This window comes from Triticum dicoccoides, chromosome 6A (assembly GCF_002162155.2).
Source record: "Triticum dicoccoides isolate Atlit2015 ecotype Zavitan chromosome 6A, WEW_v2.0, whole genome shotgun sequence".
NCBI classification, from domain to species: Eukaryota; Viridiplantae; Streptophyta; class Magnoliopsida; order Poales; family Poaceae; genus Triticum; species Triticum dicoccoides.
In genome coordinates, this window is record NC_041390.1 from 201,490,215 (window position 1) to 201,510,095 (window position 19,881).

The window sequence follows — 19,881 nt, forward strand, 5'->3', positions numbered from 1 at the left end:
GTCGTCCCCTTCCTAGGCCTCACCATCTTCCACCGCCCTGGTGCTCTCGGCGCGACGTGGTCAACGTGGTCAAGGAACGACTTCCATCGGACGTGGACTGTACGTGGAGAGGCTGACAGCTGGGTCCACGACGGCAGCAAGGAAGTGCCTCCTTATTACGCGCAAAATAATGATTCCTCCACCTGACAGCAGGGACCCACCGGACGGGCCACCGTATTTCGTGAAAATAATGTTTCCCCCTCACTGTTGGGACCCACCAGCTACACCTTCTCACGCAAGGAAGTGCCTGACAGTCGGGACCCACCTGGTCGAAGCATACATAGCGTTGTCATTCTGGTCGTGAATGTGTACGTACATATATACTGGTGTATGTAGAGGCGCGCACATGTCGTAGTAGAGGCAGCCAGGGTGCAAGAAAGAAAATACGACCACGTATGTGTACATATGGGCGGGTCTCGAACACCTACTAGCGCATACATACGGCGAGGGCTTGTGTACATGGCTGGGTCAGAATGGAGAAACAACGTCGTCGTGGTGTTCATGGGTCGGAATGGAATGCGTGGTCGTGTTCATCGGGAGGGCTTGGACGGAAGAGGCGATGGAAACGAGGCCTGGCGTACCGCACAACGGAGGAAACAGACCTCCTACGGTCGAAACGGGGGTCCTGTTGATCGGGAGGGGTGTGGCATACCGCAAAACGGAGGAAACGGACCTCCTACGGTCGAAACGGGGGTCCTGTTGATCGGGAGGGGTGTGGCGTACCGCAAAACGGAGGAAACGGACCTCCTACGGTCGAAACGGGGGTCCTGTTGATCGGGAGGGGTGTGGCATATTGCAAAACGGAGGAAACGGACTTGTGTTGGAGTGCTACAGTCAGAACGGGGGTCCTGTTCATCGGGAGGGGCCTGGCATACCGCAAAACAGGACTCCATGGGATACTGTTCATCTCCACCGTCGGCCCCTCCAGCCTGCACGAGCTACTATTCATCCATCGTTGACCTCCTCCAGCCTCCACGGGCTCCTGTTCATCCAGCCTCCACCGCGCGCTACTCCACCGGCTACTGTTCAACCACCCCTCCACCGTCTACTTTTCATCCATCCCTCCACACCACGGGGTCTTGTTCAACCACCCCTCCACGGGCACCCCCCCACTATCTACTGTTCATCCTGCCCTCCACACCATGGGGTCCTGTTCGTCCACCCCTCCAAGGGCACCCCTCCACCATCTAGTGTTCATCCAGCCCTCCACCACACAACGGGGTCCTGTTCATCCAGAGGCAACGCCACCGCTCACTGTTCATCCAAACCCCCCCGCAACGCTCACTGTTCATCCCATCGATCGGCTTCAGTTAGCAGCAGTAGCCAAGGAATCACTCGATCAGGTTCAGTTAACAGCCATCGATCGATCGCTCGGGTTCAGTAACGCGTAGCTTGTAGTGCAATAGCTCGGGTTCAGTTAGATCCCAACACCTCGCTCGGGTTCAGTTAGAGCCAACGCCTCGCATACACGCGCGTACATGTACGAGAGAAACGCGCATCGCTCAGCCCCCGACCTCCCACCGTAACCGGGAACTCCCCGAAATTTTCCGCCCCCTCGCTTCTACCACGGTTTTTTCCGTCATAGACGGCCCAAAGAATGTCATGCAGCTGCGTCTCCGGCCCGCCCAAGATGAAAAGCCCATTTTCTGTCATGAGTTTTTGTCATAGAAGTAGGAGCCCACCACATCTATGATGATACCGGGTTTTGTCACAATTATCGTCATAGAAGTGTCATATGTATGACAGAAAAAAATTTCGTTCGGCCCAAAATGTCACGGATGTGTCTTTTTTTTGTAGTGCTCCCTCGTCCTCAACTGGATCAAGAGCTCAAGGGATGTCATCGTGCCGAATGTGTGCTGAACACGGAGGTGCCATACATTCGATACTTGGATCGGTTGGATCATGAAGACGTTTGACTGCATCAACCGCGTTACTAAACGCTTCCACTTTCGGCCTACGAGGGTACATGGACACACTCTCCCCTCTCGTTGCTATATGTCGTGGAGTTGTCACGGAAGATGTCCTAGTGGAAGGATTTAGTCATGGAGCCATCGCAACTAGGTTAGCTTAAAGGGGTTAAACGGGACAAAGGACTCAGTGAGTTTATACTGGTTTGGCCCCTTGCGGTGAAGGTAAAGGCCTACTCTAGTTCTCGATCTCTTGTTTCTTTCCATAAACAGCCGCCGTGTCGTCCCTTTATATACACTGGTAAACGCCCAGTGGCTCACGGAGTCCTGACCGTCTCATACACAATGTGTCCGGCTTGGTGACTAACCTAGCTTGCCTTACAATACAAGTCATAAACATATGGCGGTTCACCCTCTTGGGCCTCAAGTCGCCATTGGGTCTTGGGCCGTCAACGGGTTGTATGATCCTCCATCTTCATTGATAAGCCGCTAGTGGTATGACCCGGCCCCTCCTGGGCGGTTCATAACCAGTAGTTATATCCCCAACATTAGGCCCTAGGTTGATTTGAACTTGTTCATGTCAATCTTCCATACATGACTTTTTAAAATCTTGCATCACTTGTTTGATAAGCCATGCTGTATCCCGCCATGACATCAGCTATTAAAAGCATCTTACATCGCCATGACGTCATCTCGCATTAACTTCGCACGAAGCCCAAGATATCTTATTAACTGATCCTTATCTTAATAAACACCCTGAAAACCGAGGCATCCATATAGCCACATGATTGTTTCGGCCTCCATGATTCCCGCACATGCCTTGTACTCACCCCTTATAAATAGGGACATGGGTCTTTATCATTCCCCCCCCCCTCGTTTCTTCCTTCGTCTTCCTCCTTCGCACAGCCGCACCAGTACTCGAGCTCCGCTGCCGCGACCTCCGACCGCTGCGTCAACCCAGGTTGCTGCATCAACCTGATTGTACTAGAAAACTCTGGCGCGCCACCGCTGCTCCTCATCACCTGTAAGCACTCCCCCCCCTTTCATCTCAGATTTGTATTAGGGTTCGGGCCGTTCGTCGGTGTTCTTGTCGTTCTTGCGTTGTTTCCGTCAACTCTGATAGCTTTTAAGCTGGATAGGCCATAAATCTTGTGCGGAAGTAGTTTTAACATCATTTTCATCATTAGAATAGCACCTGTCCATATAAGATCACCCCGGAGCATCGAAGCTTTCCACTATCACCACCTTAGGTTTAATTTCACTGTCTTTTCTGAATTGCCATAGATCCGAAATTACAATTTTAACTTGTGAAAACTGTTTGCCCACCACTTACCAAAATTTTCAATTGAAAGATTTGAAGCACCAAAACTACCATGGCGGCTTATGGCAGTAAGCATGACCCATCATATAGCATTAGGCCCCGTTTAAGCCGCCATCATCCACCCAAGATAATAATCTGCCAATATCCTTCCGGTTTAACTAGGCCGAGTTATTCATTGTCATAATTCAATCCTTTGGTTTAACAATCTGCATACTCCGAATTGCATCTCCATAGCAATTAACATGCTTCAAAGGTTTAAACAATAACTTGTAACTCGCCAAACATTTGCTGGTTTAATAATATCTTGAATTGCCTTATGTAGGTCGTGCACTCAATCATGACTAAGACCGTCAGGTCATGCGACTGGCTTCCGTCCATTGTTAACGAGGCAATGCTCCAAGAGTATGTTAAGATTGGTTTTTTGCCAGAAAAACACATCATTCACTGGCGAGCCCCGAAACCAGACGAAATCAGACCTCAGCCACAGGACAATGAAGTTATTATTTTTACTGATCACCTGAACCGGGGCTTCTCACCACCCGGGTCAAAAAAAATCTGTGACGTTCTGCATTTTCTACAACTTCATCCCCAAGACATTAGACCCAATTCCGTTTCCAATATCTGCAATTTTCAAGTCTTCTGTGAAGTATACCTTCAATAAGAACCCAATGTTGACCTCTTTAGAGAGTATTTTTACTTAAACCGCCAAAATAAATTCACCGACGGGCCCAGCCAAGAACTTGGAGGGATCTCAATTCAGCGACGCAGAGAATACATTTTCCCTTATGAGCAGCTTCCATGCCATCTCAAGGATTGGAATCAAACTTGGTTCTACTGCAAAGATACCTCTCCTACCGATGAGAACCCCTTGCCAGGCTTGAAAGTGCATTATATGGACTAGAGGGGGGTGAATAGGCGATTTTTACAAATTCATCACTGAGGAATTTCAGGGTGAGGAAATTCCTAAGCAACGAACTACTTAGCAACGGAATAAGTACTCAGATGCAAGCATAATAGAGTAGTAGCATAGTCATCATGAAGAAATGAAAATAAGCACAAAGTACAAGTAGCGTAAACACAGGATAAGCAGGCTGAAAACAAACTGACGGAAGAAATTGAACTGAAGAAGATGAGAAAGTCTTTAGTCAAAGTCTTCAAACAGTAATGATCAAGTACTTCTACACAGAAATGAGGAAATGAAAGAGTTTAGGAAATAGAACCAGTAGCTTGGTGAAGATGATGATTTGGTAGACCAGTTCCAACTGCTGCGACAGTCGTACATCTGGTTGGAGCGGATAGGTATTTAAACCTGAGGACACACAGTCCTCACTGTATTCTCCGTGAGCTAAGGTCACACAGACCTCACCCAATCACTCGTGGTAAGTCTTCAGGTGACTTCCAAACCTTCACAGACTCGGTCACTCAGCGATCCAGAATTTCCTCTTGGATGCTCTAGACCATGACGCCTAATCGCCTGGAGGATGCACAATCCTCAAAGGTAACAAGCCTCGGTTCTACACAGGAACAATCTCTTCAGTGATGCTCAATCACTTTGGGTTTGTGGGTGTTTGGGTTTTTCCTCACTTGATGATTTTTGACCAAAGTCCTCGGAGGATGGGAAGCTCTCAATGACAAGTGCCAGTTTCTCACGAAGTAGCCAACCAGCTAGTGATTGTAGGGGGTGGCTATTTATAGCCTAGGGAGCAGCCTGACATGATAAGACATAAATGCCCCTCAATGATATGACCGTTAGGTGGGTAGATAATTTGGGACAGCTGGCGTGTAGCACAGCAACAATCATAAATTTGGCTATCAAATTCCTCAGGACTATCATGTTCCTCACTTGTAGGCAATCCGCACTGGAGAATTCCTAACTCCTCAGTCAGAAGAAATTCCTCACAGACCAGAATATCTTCATCTCTGTCACCGAAGAAATTCACTGAGCTGTATGAGATTTCCAATGCCTTAACTCGAAAGGATTGGTAGGTGTAGGATTTTGAGACGGGCATCACTTGGAAACTTTTCCTTAGTTTTACCTCGACCCCCTTTAATAGTACGTTGTTTCCTATGACTCAAGAAAGAGAAAAAAGAAAATACAAAAACAAAAGTCTTCATGCTTTATATTCCTCACATGAATATCAAGTCTTCAGGATCACACTAATTTCGTCACTTTCAAAGTCTTCAGAAGTCAAAGTCTTCAGTTGAAGACATTCATTTTTAGGGGTTGACTTTCTCTGTAAATATCAAACTCCTCATAGACTTATAGACCTGTGTACACTCACAAACGCATTAGTCCCTTAACCTATAAGTCTTACATACACCAAAATCACTAAGGGGCACTAGATGCACTTACAATCTCCCCCTTTTTGGTGATTGATGACAATATAGGTTAAGTTTTCAACGGGGATAAATATATGAAGTGTAAATACAGATATTGAGGAATTTGATTGCAAGATATAGAAGAACTCCCCCTGAAGATGTGAATATGTGAGGAATTTTCCTTGAAGAGCAAATTCACATTGTAGAATAGAATCATGGAGATCCCCCCTATATCTTGTAATTCATACACACATTTAACATATGATATGAAGAATTTGAAATGCATGATGAAATATGGTGACTGAGGTAATTCAGCATGCGTACATTAACATACATGAGGAAATAGCATGCAGAAAAACATAGCAAAGTATCAGACCACCATCGGACTTAAGTTTACAAATCGATCCAACAAATACTTCAGAAGAACGAGAGTTGTGACTTAGCAAAAAAACGCCCATAAAGATAGACCACTTGAAAACTAACTCAAATCCCCCCATTTTTCATCGAATGACCAAAAGGGATGAAAAATGAGGACTAATACCCCTGAAGAAAATCACAAAGTTGATGGAGGAGTGCCAACGTTGTTGGGGTCATCCACTGATGTAGGGCCTGCCGCAGTATCATTCAAGTCTTCATGCTCATCAGTCTCGTGCGATGAAGAATATGAACTAGCCACAAGCTGAGGAACTTTGACCTTCTTGAATTTCTTCGAAGGTGGTTGTGCCCAGTCAAAGTCCTGTTGAAATTCCATCTTCTTGAGATCTTTAGCACTGTAGAGGTTAGATAGAATGGCCCAGGTGCAGTCAAAGAATTCATGTCGATAATAGTGATTCTTCTTCACAATGTTTTGAGTGACTGTCATGTTCTGAAGAATAGCACCAAACTGACGCTTGACCCACTTGTGGTTGCGATCAACCTTCTGATGAAGGCTGAGGAGAAGCTCATGATCAGTCGTCACCCTGGGAGCAGTGTCATGAGTGGCAGAGTCATCATTTGTGGAATACGAGGCAGCTTTGTGAAACTATCCATCCAATGGAGTGCATTCATCAATGTCGGATTTTGGGTTCCGGCAAAACCCTTGAGGTTCGAACACTAGGGTGTGCATGAAGATCTCACCTCCCTCTAGCTCACGCCCTCACCGTAGTCTCAAGGCTTAGCGCGTCGAACTCGCGGAACAAAGGGACACGAGATTTATACTACTTCAGGCCACCGATGTGGTGTAATACCCTACTCCAGTTTGGTGTGGTGGATTGCCTCTTGGGCTGAGTATGAACAGTTACAAGGGAAGAACAGCCTCCTGAGGAGAGGTGCCCTTGTGCTTGGTGAGTTTGTGTGGTGGCCTTGGTGGAATGGATCTGGTCCAAGATCAGATGAGCCTTTGGTCTCTCGATGAGCTGATCCCAGGCTACGGTGGTGGATAGCCCTATTTATAGAGGCTTGGGTCCTCTTCACAAATATTAGGCGGGAAGGGATCCCACAATGGCCAATTTGAAGGGGGACAGCTAGTACAAGATATCATGACAAAAGATGGTCTTCGCCTGCCAAAGGCTCTGGTGATGACGCCGTCCTAGGCTCCATGGTGACCTCCGTCCTGTCGTCCTGCTGGTCTTGGTCCTGTTGCACCGATATGGAAACCTTTGCTTGACGCCTCAGGACTCCACGCATGTGCTTGCCTCTTTGGCACCAAAGAGGAAACGAGGACACTGGGCACTGGCGCCCGCTTGGCCTTGGTCGTCATTGCTTGCGTCTTAGGAACCTTGCGTCTTAGGAACCCCTGGGCTCAAGGCACGCTCGGACTTGGCTTCGAGGCGAAGCCAAGGGGCAAGTTCGGAGTGCCGCGGGCCCCAACAGCATGCGGCTTCGGTTGGCGTGTGGCGATTGATGTGACATGGGCGTCTCCGCTTCCCCACGCTGCCTCGGCAACTGCCCGACTTGACAAGTCCCTACTGCATGCACAAAAAAGGTCATTATTACCTTAGATCGTGGAGGCTGGCGGTTGGCCTCCTCTTGGCTAAAAATGGGAAGAGGGGGAGCGGAGTCCCCGCCACCCATCTCTTCCTTCGCTCCTTTTGCTTCTTCTTCTTCCTTACTCCCTGCAGGGAATCAAAATGGACCCCGTGGGGGCGTGTAAAGGGTCCATATTGCTTTTGTCAATATTATCCTTATTATGAAAATTTGTGAACGCATGTCCTATTTCGGCTTAGTCTCCCCTTTCCAACCCTGTGGCAGCTTGGTGCTCTACACCGACAGGTCCCGGTCCCCAGGCAGGCTGCAGCCATCGCCGGTATGCCAGTTCGCGATGCCGTGGTCAAGGCCAGGATGTAAGCGGCCCGAGATCCCGTAAGAGCTCCTGAGGCGCGATGCTCAAGCAGCCACCGAGAGGTAGGAAAGCGAGGCGACATCGTCGCCACAGGGTTGCGAGAGATGGGAATCTTATGCCGTAGTGCTCGATCGACCCGGGTGTGAAACTTATCTTGGCAGTCCAGAGTTGGTTCCTTGTGCTGCGCCAGACTCGTGCGTCGACGGCCATAGTGTAGCCAGGTTAGGCCTGTGTGAGTCTCCCCCTCTTCTCCACGCTCTTCTATGTGCTCTACGTCCTCAGGTCTCGGCCCTCGAGCGAGCTGAGCCGCCACTGGTATGCCAGGTCACGGTGTCGTGGTCAAGGCCATGGGGTGAGGGCTGGAGAGCCAGTAAGAGCTCCTGATTCGTGATGCTCAGGAGCCCCCCTTTTAACGCGCAAGCGAATTGCATGTGAGAATAGGGAGCCCGCGATACCGCCCGCTATTGTCCTCAGGAGGTTCCTGTAGGTTAGCGTGAGGAGGGACACAAATTTCCACTACTGCCACTGGTCGCTCTGCAAGAAGGTGAAGGCACTGAGGGCCTGGTGAGGTGACGTGCACGGGCGTGACGCGAGCCAGAGCTCGACCTCTCAGATTTGTCAATGTTGCAGGGACGAACCCGAGCACAAGCGTTGTGCCGGCGTGGATGGCTCCCGTGGTGCATGGAAAGCAAACTAGCTTAGGTAAATGCAAGCACGATACATGCCACTGGGTCGGACCCGAGCGGCTTGGGGATGATGCAGCCCGAGGGGCGCCCCCAACAGGGTAAGCTAAAGATGCAAGAGGGTACACGCCGCAGGGACAGGCACATGCAACCTGGGAATAATGCAGCCCGACGGGCGCTCCCAGCTGAATGAACTTGGAAAATGTCACCTGGTTTTGTTGTCGAAGGAGCGTTGGGGTAGCTGAAGACGCGCGCTAAAGAAGTCGATCCTCATGAGCCGCCAACACCCTGATCCTTGGGAGGCTCTGGGGACTCAGGTGGCCTCCTGAGGACCGTCTCCATCTCCGTCAGGACCGCGTGATGCCTGGCCACCTGGGTCGCCAGGATGCTCCATAGATTGCACTGGAAGGCGGCTGCCACGCTCGGCAGGCCAAACGGCATGCGACCGTAGCTGTGAGGTGGACCCTCACACCGGCCAGCACACGAAGGCCAGAAGCGCTCCTCAGATGCGGCCCTGTTGAGCCCTGGGATGTCGATGCAGGCACACAGCTCGCCTCCCTCGCCCGGGTGGGGAGCTACATGAGGTGGGCGGCGGTCGCCGCGTATTGCCCTTGCTTCCTGAAGCTCCTGAGTGGCCTTGATGATGAACTCCTTAGCATCGGGCGCTCCTCGCCGGTGCCCTCCTAGGCGAAATGTGCCGCAAAGTACGCCTCCATGTGCTGCCCGAGCGCCTCCCTCGTGATGTTGGCCAGGTCTGAGGCCCTCCAGAAGAGAGCCCCCGAGCCATGCCCGATGAGGGCACCGGGCGCGCCTTCCTATGCGAGGGAGGGAAGCGCCCCAGGTGCGGGTGCTGATCCTGAGGTGGCACCGCTAGAGGCGCCGCTCCCCTGAGGCCCTGTGCAGAGTAGTTGCTTCTTCTTCTTGGGGATGGCCTCAGGAGGGTACTGGGCGCCCTCACTGTCTAGGTCTTCGATTGCTGCAGCTTGGAAGGCACGCTCGAGGGAGCACACCGCATCTCTTTCTTCGCAGGGGACTGTGATGATTCCACCGCTTCCCGGCATCTTGAGGACGTTGTAGCCATGGTGGGTCACTGCCATGAACTTGGCCAGGGCCGGATACCCGAGGATGGAATTATACGGCAGATGGATGAGGGCGACGTCGAAGTCGACGAGCTCGGTGTGGTAGTTGCTGCGCTGACAAAAGGTCACAGGGAGGCGAACTTACCCTATCGGGGTGGTGGAGCCGTCAGTCACTCCCGAGAAAGGCTTGGTGGGATGAAGCTGATCGTATGGCACTTGGAGGCTGTCGAGCGCCTAGACGGACAGGACACTGCGCCCTGCGCCGCCGTCGATGAGTGTCTTGGTGACTTGGACATTGTTGATGACGGGTGAACAGAGCACGAGAGGACGCCGACGGTCGCCGTGCACTTGAGCTGGTCTGCCGAGCTGAAGGTGATGGCGTACTTGGACCATCTGAGTGGGTGCGTGGCCTCGAGCTTGGGGAGGGCTGCATTCACCTCGCGAGAGAACTGCTTGAATATGCGTTGGGAAGCCGGGGCCTGAGCACCAACCAAGATTCAAGCCATGGCGTGCGGCTCCTCGAAGCCCCCAGCCCCCTCGTCCTGATGGTGGTCGTCGTTCCTTCTTGGCGGGGGCTGATACGTCTGCAATGTATCTACAATTTTTGATTGCTCCATGCTATTACATTATCTATTTTGGATGTTAACGGGCTTTATTTTACACTTTTATATCATTTTTGGGACTAACATACTAACCGGAGGCCCAGCCAAATTGATGTTTTTTGCCTATTTTAGGGTTTCACAGAAAAGGAATATCAAACAGAGTCCAAACGGAATGAAACCTTCGGGAACGTGATTTTCTCAACGAACGTGATCCAGGAGACTTGGAGTGGGCGTCAAGAAATGATCGAGGAGGGTATGAGGCAGGGGGGCGCGCCTACCCCCTGGCAGCGCCCTCCACCCTCGTGGGCACCTCGTTGCTCCACCGACGTACTTCTTCCTCCTATATATATCCACGTACCCGCAAACATCCAGGAGCACCATGAAAACCTAATTCCACCGCCGCAACCTTCTATACACGAGATCCCATCTTGGGGCCTTTTCCGGAGCTCCGTCGGAGGGGGCATTGATCACGGAGGGCCTGTACATCAACTCCATGGCCTCTCCGTTGATGTGTGAGTAGTTTACTTCAGACCTTTGGGTCCATAGTTATTAGCTAGATGGCTTCTTCTCTCTCTTTGGATCTCAATACAAAGTTCTCCTCGATTCTGTTGGAGATCTATTCGATGTAATCTTCTTTTGTGGTGTGTTTGTCGAGATCCGATGAATTGTGGGTTTATGATCAAGTTTATCTATGAACAATATTTGAATCTCCTCTGAATTCTTTTATGTATGATTGGTTTATCTTTGCAAGTCTCTTCGAATTATCAGTTTGGTTTGGCATACTAGATTGATCTTTCTTGCAATGGGAGAAGTGCTTAGCTTTGGGTTCCATCTTGCGGTGCTCGATCCCAGTGACAGAAAGGGAGCCGACACGTATTGTATTTTTGCCATCAAGGATAAAAAGATGGGGTTTATATCATATTGCATGAGTTTATCCCTCTACATAATGTCATCTTACTTAAAGCATTACTCTGTTCTTATGAACTTAATACTATAGATGCATGCTGGATAGTGGTCGATGTGTGGAGTAATAGTAGTAGATGCAGGCAGGAGTCGGTCTACTTGTCTCGGACGTGATGCCTATATACATGATGATACCTAGATATTCTCATAGCTGTGCTCAATTCTATCAATTGCTCGATAGTAATTCTTTTACCCACCGTAATACTTATGCTCTTGAGAGAAGCCACTAGTGAAACCTATGGCTCCCGGGTCTATCTTCCATCGTATTAATCTTCCAACACTTAGTTATTTCTATTGCCGTTTATTTTACTTTGCGTCTTTATTTCTCTTTATCACAAAAATACCAAATATATTATCTTATCATATCTATCAGATCTCACTTTCGTAAGTGACCGTGAAGGGATTGACAACCCCTTTATCGCGTTGGTTGCGAGGTTCTTATTTGTTTGTGTAGGTGTGTGGGACTCGAGCGTGATCTCCTACTGGATTGATACCTTGGTTCTCAAAAACTGAGGGAAGTACTTACGTTACTTTGCTGCATCACCCTTTCCTTTTCAAGGGAAAACCAATGCAGTGCTCAAGAGGTTGCAAGATTGATTTCTGGCGCCGTTTTGGGGTCATTCGCGCCAAGTCAAGTCAAGATTTGACTCCTGACAACGAGCCATTTCTTTTATCGTTGCCGTAGTCTACGCACAAGTCAACACATACCAAGTACCCATCACAAACCCTTATCCCTCGCATTACATTATTTGCCATTTGCCTCTCAGTTTCCTCGCCCCCACTTCACCCTTGCTGTTTTATTCGCCCTCTTTTCCTCTCGCCCTCTCTTTCCGTAAGCCTCTTTTTCGCTTGTTTTTTTGTTTTCTCATGCGTTGGATTTCTTGCTTGGAACGATGGCTCAATATAATACTCCAATACCAACAACAATGATTTTCTTAGCACTCCGATTGCTCCTCTTACCGATGCTGAATCTTGTGAAATAAATGTTGCTTTGTTGAATCTTGTCATGAAAGATCAATTCGCCAGCCTTCCTAGTGAAGATGCTGCTACCCATCTAAATAGGTTTGTTGATTTGTCTGATATGCAAAAGAAGAAAGATGTGGATAATGATATTGTTAAACTTAAGCTATTTCCATTTTCCCTTAGAGACCGTCCTAAAGCTTGGTTTTCCTATTTGCCTAAAAATAGTATTGATTCATGGAATAAGTGCAAAGATGCTTTTATCTCTAAGTATTTTCCTCCCGCTAAAATCATCTCTCTTAAAAATGATATTATGAATTTTAAGCAACTTGATCATGAACATGTTTCACAAGCTTGGGAGAGGATGAAATTAATGATACATAATTGCCCGACACATGGTTTGAATCTTTGGATGATTATACAAAAAATTTATGCCGGATTGAATTTTTCTTCTAGAAATATTTTAGATTCACCGCGGGAGGCACTTTTATGGAAATCACTTTAGGAGAAGCTACTAAACTCCTAGACAATATTATGGTTAATTATTCTCAATGGCACACCGAAAGATCTACTAGTAAAAGAGTTCATGCAGTTGAAGAGATTAATGTTTTGAGTGGAAAGATGGATGAACTTATGAAATTGTTTGCTAATAAGAGTGTTTCCACTGATCCTAATGATGTGCCTTTGTCTACCTTGATTGAGAATAATAATGAATCTATGGATGTGAATTTTGTTGGTAGGAACAATTTTGGTAATAACGCATATAGAGGTAATTTTAATTCTAGGTTTATGAATTCGCAAAAGAATTTCAATGCTTTGCTTGAAGAAAAATTGCTTAAGGTTGATGAATTGGCTAGGAGCATTGATAGAATTTCTATTGATGTTGATTGTTTGAAACTTAGATCTATTCCACCTAAGCATGATATCAATGAGTCTCTCAAAGCCATGAGAATTTCCATTTATGAGTGCAAAGAAAGAACCACTAGGATGCGTGCTAAGAAAGATTGCTTTGTGAAAGAGTGTTCTTCTAGTTTCTATGAAAATAAATATGAAGATCTAAATGTTATTGATGTGTCTCCTATTAAATATTTGTTTTGCAATATGAATCTTGATAATGATGGGACTGAAGATGAGCCACCTTTACCTAGAAGGCGTTCCAAATATTCGGAGTTTTAGATCTTGATGCAAAAATTGGTAAAAGTGGGATTGAAGAAGTCAAAACATTAAATAGCAATGAACCCACTATTTTGGATTTCAAGGAATTTAATTATGATAATTTCTCTTTGATAGATTGTATTTCCTTGTTGCAATCCGTGCTAAATTCTCCTCAAGCTTATAGTCAAAATAATGCTTTTACTAAACATATCGTTGGTGCTTTGATGAAATTTATGAAGAAAAACTTGAGTTGGAAGTTTCTATCCCTAGATAACTTTATGATGAGTGGGAACCTACAATAAAAATTAAAATTAAAGATCATGAGTGCTATGCTTTGCGTGATTTGGGTGCTAGTGTTTCCACGATTCCAAAAAATTTGTGTGATTTGCTAGGTTTCCGTGATTTTGATGGTTGTTCTTTAAACTTGCACTTTGCGGATTCCACTATTAAGAAACCTATGGGAAGAATTAATGATGTTATTATTGTTGCAAATAGGAACTATGTGCCCATAGATTTCATTGTTCTTGATATAGATTGCAATCCTTCATGTCCAATTATTCTTGGTAGACCTTTCCTTAGAACGATTGGTGCAATTATTGATATGAAGGAAGGGAATATTAAATTCTAATTTCCATTAAATAAAGGCATGTAACACTTCCCTAGAAATAAATTTAAATTACCATATGAATCTATTATGAGAGCCACTTATGGATTGCCTACCAAAGATGGCAATACCTAGATCTATCTTCGTTTTTATGCCTAGCTAGGGGCGTTAAACGATAGTGCTTGTTGGGAGGCAACCCAATTTTATTTTTATTCCTTGATTTTTGCTCCTCTTTAGTAATAAATAATTTATCTAGCCTCTTTTTTAGTTGTGTTTTTTGTGTTTAATAGTGTTTGTGCCAAGTAGAACCGTTGGGAAGACATGGGGAAAGTGTTTTTGTTCTTGCTGTAAAAAACAGAACTTTAGCGCTCACGAGAATTGCTTCCATTTTTATTTGGAAAGTTCTATTTAGTTAATTATTTTTGAAGATGATTAATAGATAAATTCCTCACGTCCAGAAATTTATTTTAGAATTTTTGGGGTTCCAGAAGTTTGCGTTAGCTTCAGATTACTACAGACTGTTCTGTTTTTGATAGATTCTGTTTTTCGTGTGTTGTTTGCTTATTTTGATGAATCTATGGCTAGTAAAAGAGTTTATAAACCATATAGAAGTTGGAATACAGTAGGTGTAACACCAATATAAATAAATAATGAGTTCATTACAGTACCTTGAAGTGGTGTTTTGTTTTCTTTCGCTAACGGAACTCACGAGATTTTCTATTTTGAGTTTTGTGTTGTGAAGTTTTCAAGTTTTGGGTAAAGATTTGATGAATTGTGGAACAAGGAGTGGCAAGATCCTAATCTTGGGGATGCCCATGGCACCCCAAGGTAAAACTCAAGGACACCAAAAAGCCTAAGCTTGGGGATGTCCCGGAAGGCATCCCCTCTTTCGTCTTCGTCTATCGGTAACTTTACTTGGAGCTATATTTTTATTCACCACATGATATGTGTTTTGCTTGGAGCATCTTGTATGATTTGAGTCTTTGATTTTTAGTTTAACACAATCATCCTTGCTGTACACACCTTTTTAGAGCGACTCACATGATTTGAAATTTATTAGAATACTCTATATGCTTCACTTATATCATTTGAGCTATACAGTTTTTTCTCTAGTGCTTCACTTATATATTTTAGAGCATGGTGGTGGATTTATTTTATAGAAATAATTGTTCTCTCATGCTTCACTTATATTATTTTGAGAGTCCTTTAGAACAACATGGAAATTTTCTTTAATAAAAAACTTTCTTAGAAGTGCATTGAATACTATGAGAAGTTTGATACTTGATAATTGTTTTGAGATATGGAGATGGTGATATTAGAGTCATGCTAGTTGAGTAGTTGTGAATTTGAGAAATACTTGTGTTGAAGTTTGTGATTCCCGTAGCAAGCACGTATGGTGAACCGTTATGTGATGAAGTCGGAGCATGATTTATTTATTGATTGTCTTCCTTATGAGTGGCGGTCGGGGACGAGCGATGGTCTTTTCCTACCAATCTATCCCCCTAGGAGCATGCGTGTAATACTTTATTTCGATAACTAATATATTTTTGCAATAATTATGTGTGTTCTTTATGACTAATGTTGAGTCCATGGATTATACACACTCTCACCCTTCCACCATTGCTAGCCTCTCTAGTATCGTGCAACTTTCGCTGGTACCATAAACCCACCATATACCTTCCTCAAAACAGCCACCATACCTACCTATTATGGCATTTCCATAGCCATTCTGAGATATATTGCCATGCAACTTTCCACCGTTCCGTTATTATGACACTCTTCATCATTGTCATATTGCTTGCATGATCATGTACTTGACATCGTATTTGTGGCAAAGCCACCGCTCATAATTCTTCATCCACGTTACTCATGCATCATTGCACATCCCGGTACACCGCCAGAGGCATTCACATAGAGTCATATTTTGTTCTAAGTATCGAGTTGTAATTCTTGAGTTGTAAGTAAATAAAGTGTGATGATCATCATTATTAGAGCATTGTCCCAAGTAAGGAAAGGATGATGGTGACTATGATTCCCCCACAAGTCGGGATGAGACACCGGACGAAAAAATAGGCAAAAAAGAAAAAGAAAAGAAAGAAGGCCCAAAAAATGAGAGAAAAAGAGAGAAGGGACAATGCTACTATCCTTTTTCCACACTTGTGCTTCAAAGTAGCACCATGATCTTCATGATAGAGAGTCTCCTATGATATCACTTTCATATACTAGTGGGAATTTTTCATGATAGAACTTGGCTTGTATATTCCAATGATGGGATTCCTCAAAATTCCCTAGGTCTTCATGAGCAAGCGAGTTGGATGCACACCCACTTAGTTTCTTTTGTTGAGCTTTCATATACTTATAGCTCTAGTGCATCCATTGCATGGCAATCCCTTCTCACTCACATTGATATTTATTGATGGGCATCTCCATAGCCCGTTTGTACGCCTAGTTGATGTGAGACTATGTTCTCCTTTTTTGTCTTCTCCACAACCACCATTCTATTCCACATATAGTGCTATATCCATGGCTCACGCTCATATATTACGTGAAGATTGAAAAAGTTTCAGAACATCAAAAGTATGAAACAATTGCTTGGCTTGTCATCAGGGTTGTGCATGATTTAAATATTTTGTGTGGTGAAGATAGAGCATAGACAGACTATATAATTTTGTAGGGATAACTTTCTTTGGCCATGTTATTTTGAGAAGACACGATTGCTTAGTTAGTATGCTTGAAGTATTATTATTTCTATGTCAATATTAAACTTTTATCTTGAATCTTTCGGATCTGAACATTCATGCCACAATAAAGAAAAATTACATTGAGAAATATGTTAGAAAGCATTCCACATCAAAAACTCTTCTTTTATCATTTACCTACTCGAGGACGAGCATGAACTAAGCTTGGGGATGCTTGATACGTCTCCAACGTATCGATAATTTTTGATTGCTCCATGCTATTATATTATATATTTTGGATGTTAATGGGATTTACTTTACACTTTTATATCATTTTTGGGACTAACCTACTAACCGGAGGCCCAGCCCAAATTGTTGTTTTTTGCCTGTTTTAGGGTTTCACAGAAAAGGAATGTCAAACGGAGTCCAAACGGAATGAAACCTTCGGGAACGTGATTTTCTCAACAAACGTGATCCCGGAGACTTGCAGTGGGCGTCAAGAAATGATCGAGGAGGGCACGAGGCAGGGGGCGCACCCTCCACCATCGTGGGCCCCTCGTTGCTCCACCAACGTACTTCTTCCTCCAATATATATCCACGTACCCGCAAACAACCAGGAGCACCATGAAAACCTAATTCCACCGCCCCAACCTTCTGTACCCGAGAGATCCCATCTTGGGGCCTTTTCCGGAGCACCGTCGGAGGGGGCATTGATCACGGAGGGCCTCTACATCATCTCCATGGCCTCTCCGGTGATGTGTGAGTAGTTTACTTCAGACCTTCGGGTCCATAGTTATTAGCTAGATGGCTTCTTCTCTCTCTTTGAATCTCAATACAAAGTTCTCCTCGACTCTGTTGGAGATCTATTCGATGTAATCTTCTTTTGCGGTGTGTTTGTCGAGATCCGATGAATTGTGGGCTTATGATCAAGTTTATCTATGAACAATATTTGAATCTCCTCTGAATTCTTTTATGTACGATTGGTTTATCTTTGCAACTCTCTTCAAATTATTAGTTTGATTTGGCCTACTAGATTGATCTTTCTTGCAATGGGAGAAGTGCTTAGCTTTGGGTTCAATCTTGCGGTGCTCGATCCCAGTGACAGAAAAGGAACTGACACGTATTGTATTGTTGCCATCAAGGATAACAAGATGAGGTGTATATCATATTGCATGAGTTTATCCCTCTACATCATGTCATCATACTTAAAGCATTACTCTGTTCTTATGAACTTAATACTCTAGATGCATGCTGGATATTGGTCAATGTGTGGAGTAATAGTAGTAGATGCAGGCAGGAGTCGGTCTACTTGTCTCGGATGTGATGCCTATATAAATGATCATACCTAGATATTCTCATAACTATGCTCAATTCTATCAATTGCTCGACATTAATTCGTTTACCCGCCGTAATACTTATGCTCTTGAGAGAAGCCACTAGTGAAACCTATGGCCCCAAGGTCTATCTTCCATCATATTAATCTTCCAAAACTTAGTTATTTCTATTGCCGTTTATTTTACTTTGCATCTTTATTTCTATTTATCATAAAAATACCAAAAATATTATCTTATTATCTATCAGATCTCACTCTCGTAAGTGACCGTGAAGGGATTGACAACCCTTTTATCACGTTGGTTGCGAGGTTCTTATTTGTTTGTGTAGGTGCGTGGGCCTCGAGTGTGATATCCTATTGGATTGATACCTTGGTTCTCAAAAACTGAGGGAAATACTTACGCTACTTTGCTACATCACCCTTTCGTCTTCAAGGGAAAACCAACGCAGTGCTCAAGAGGTAGTAGGGCCGGCAGTGGAGGAATACAAGGATTGCCTAGAGGCTGGTCCCTCCAGGCGCCCTCGCGGGGCTGCTCTTGCCAGCGGTCCTCAGGAGGCTGGTCGCGCCACTCCTGGCGAGGGCCGCGGTCATCCCAGCGTCCTCCGCCTCGTCCTCCTCCTCAGTCATAGCCCCGGTCGTTGCGCTCAGGGCGTCGACTGAAGCGTCCATCTCGAATGGACCTGAGATTTTGAAAATCGTTGTGTTGTGGCTGCGCAAATTGTGGAAGGCGTAGAACGTACGACCGCCCTTGAATGACTCGGGAAGGTCCCGGCCGCGCTTTGTGTCTGGCTCTGCCACGAGTACGGCCACTCCCTTGCGCTTCATGTCCTTGACCTTGGCCTTATTTTCTTCTGGGTCGGAAGCAGGGAGCTCGAGGAGGGACATATGCCCTTCCTCAAATCTTACGCACTTGGTCACTATGTTGAACAGCTCCAGAGTCGTGCATAGCTCCTTGTGGATGGCGAGATCCTCCTTCATCTTGATGTCGCAGAGGCCATCAGAAAATGCTGAGATGATGGCCTCGTCCGTCACCTTGGGGATCTTGAGGCGGGCGCTGTTGAAGCACTAGATGTACTTCTGCAGGGTCTCCCCCAGCTGTTGCTTGATGCGGCGCAGGTCACTCGTGGCCGGAGGGCGGTCGCGAGTGCCCTGGAAGTTGGCGATGAAGTGGTCGCGCATCTCACCCTAGGAGGAGATCGATCCCGCGGGCAGGTTCAGGAGCATTGAGCGGGCGCCATCCTTGAGAGCCATGGGAAACCAGTTCGCCATGACCTTTTCGTCGCCATTGGCCGCCTCGATGCTCAGCTCGTAGAGCTGCAGGAACTCTGCGGGGTCAGGGGTGCTGTCATAGCGCGGAAGCAGATCTGGCTTGAACTTGCCTGGCCAAACGATGGTGCGCAACTCGGGAGCGAAGGTGCGGCAGCCTGCGGTGGCCACCGGTGCCCTTTGCTGATGCGGTGCCTGGCCTGGATGTCCGCGCACCACAGCCACAGGTGGCATGTGGTCTTGTCATGGCGCCGGGAGCGCTGGAGCATTTTCTTGCGGCCGGGGAACCTCTTGGCAGCTTCCTTCTTCGTGTGCGGGCGCACGGCATGGCGGATCATGCCGCGGGACCATGCGTCTTGGGGGAGGACACTGTGTTGACATGGAGGGGTGGTGACACTCCGTGAGCTGCGTGTCTCGGGGCAAGGGCGTCGTCTGGATGCGGAGGCGGCGGAGGTGCTCCGTGAGCTACATCACCCGCAGCTGGAGGTGGGCGAGGCAGCGAGAGGGATGGTGCAAGAGAGCCCCCATCGGGGCTGACGAGCTCGGCGATGCGGTCCAACTAGTCCTCATAGAGGTCGTCGACCGGGCGGTAGCGCAGGAGCTCGTGCGCCATGAGCAGCGCGGCCTGCGTGTTCGTGGGTGCGCGAAGAGC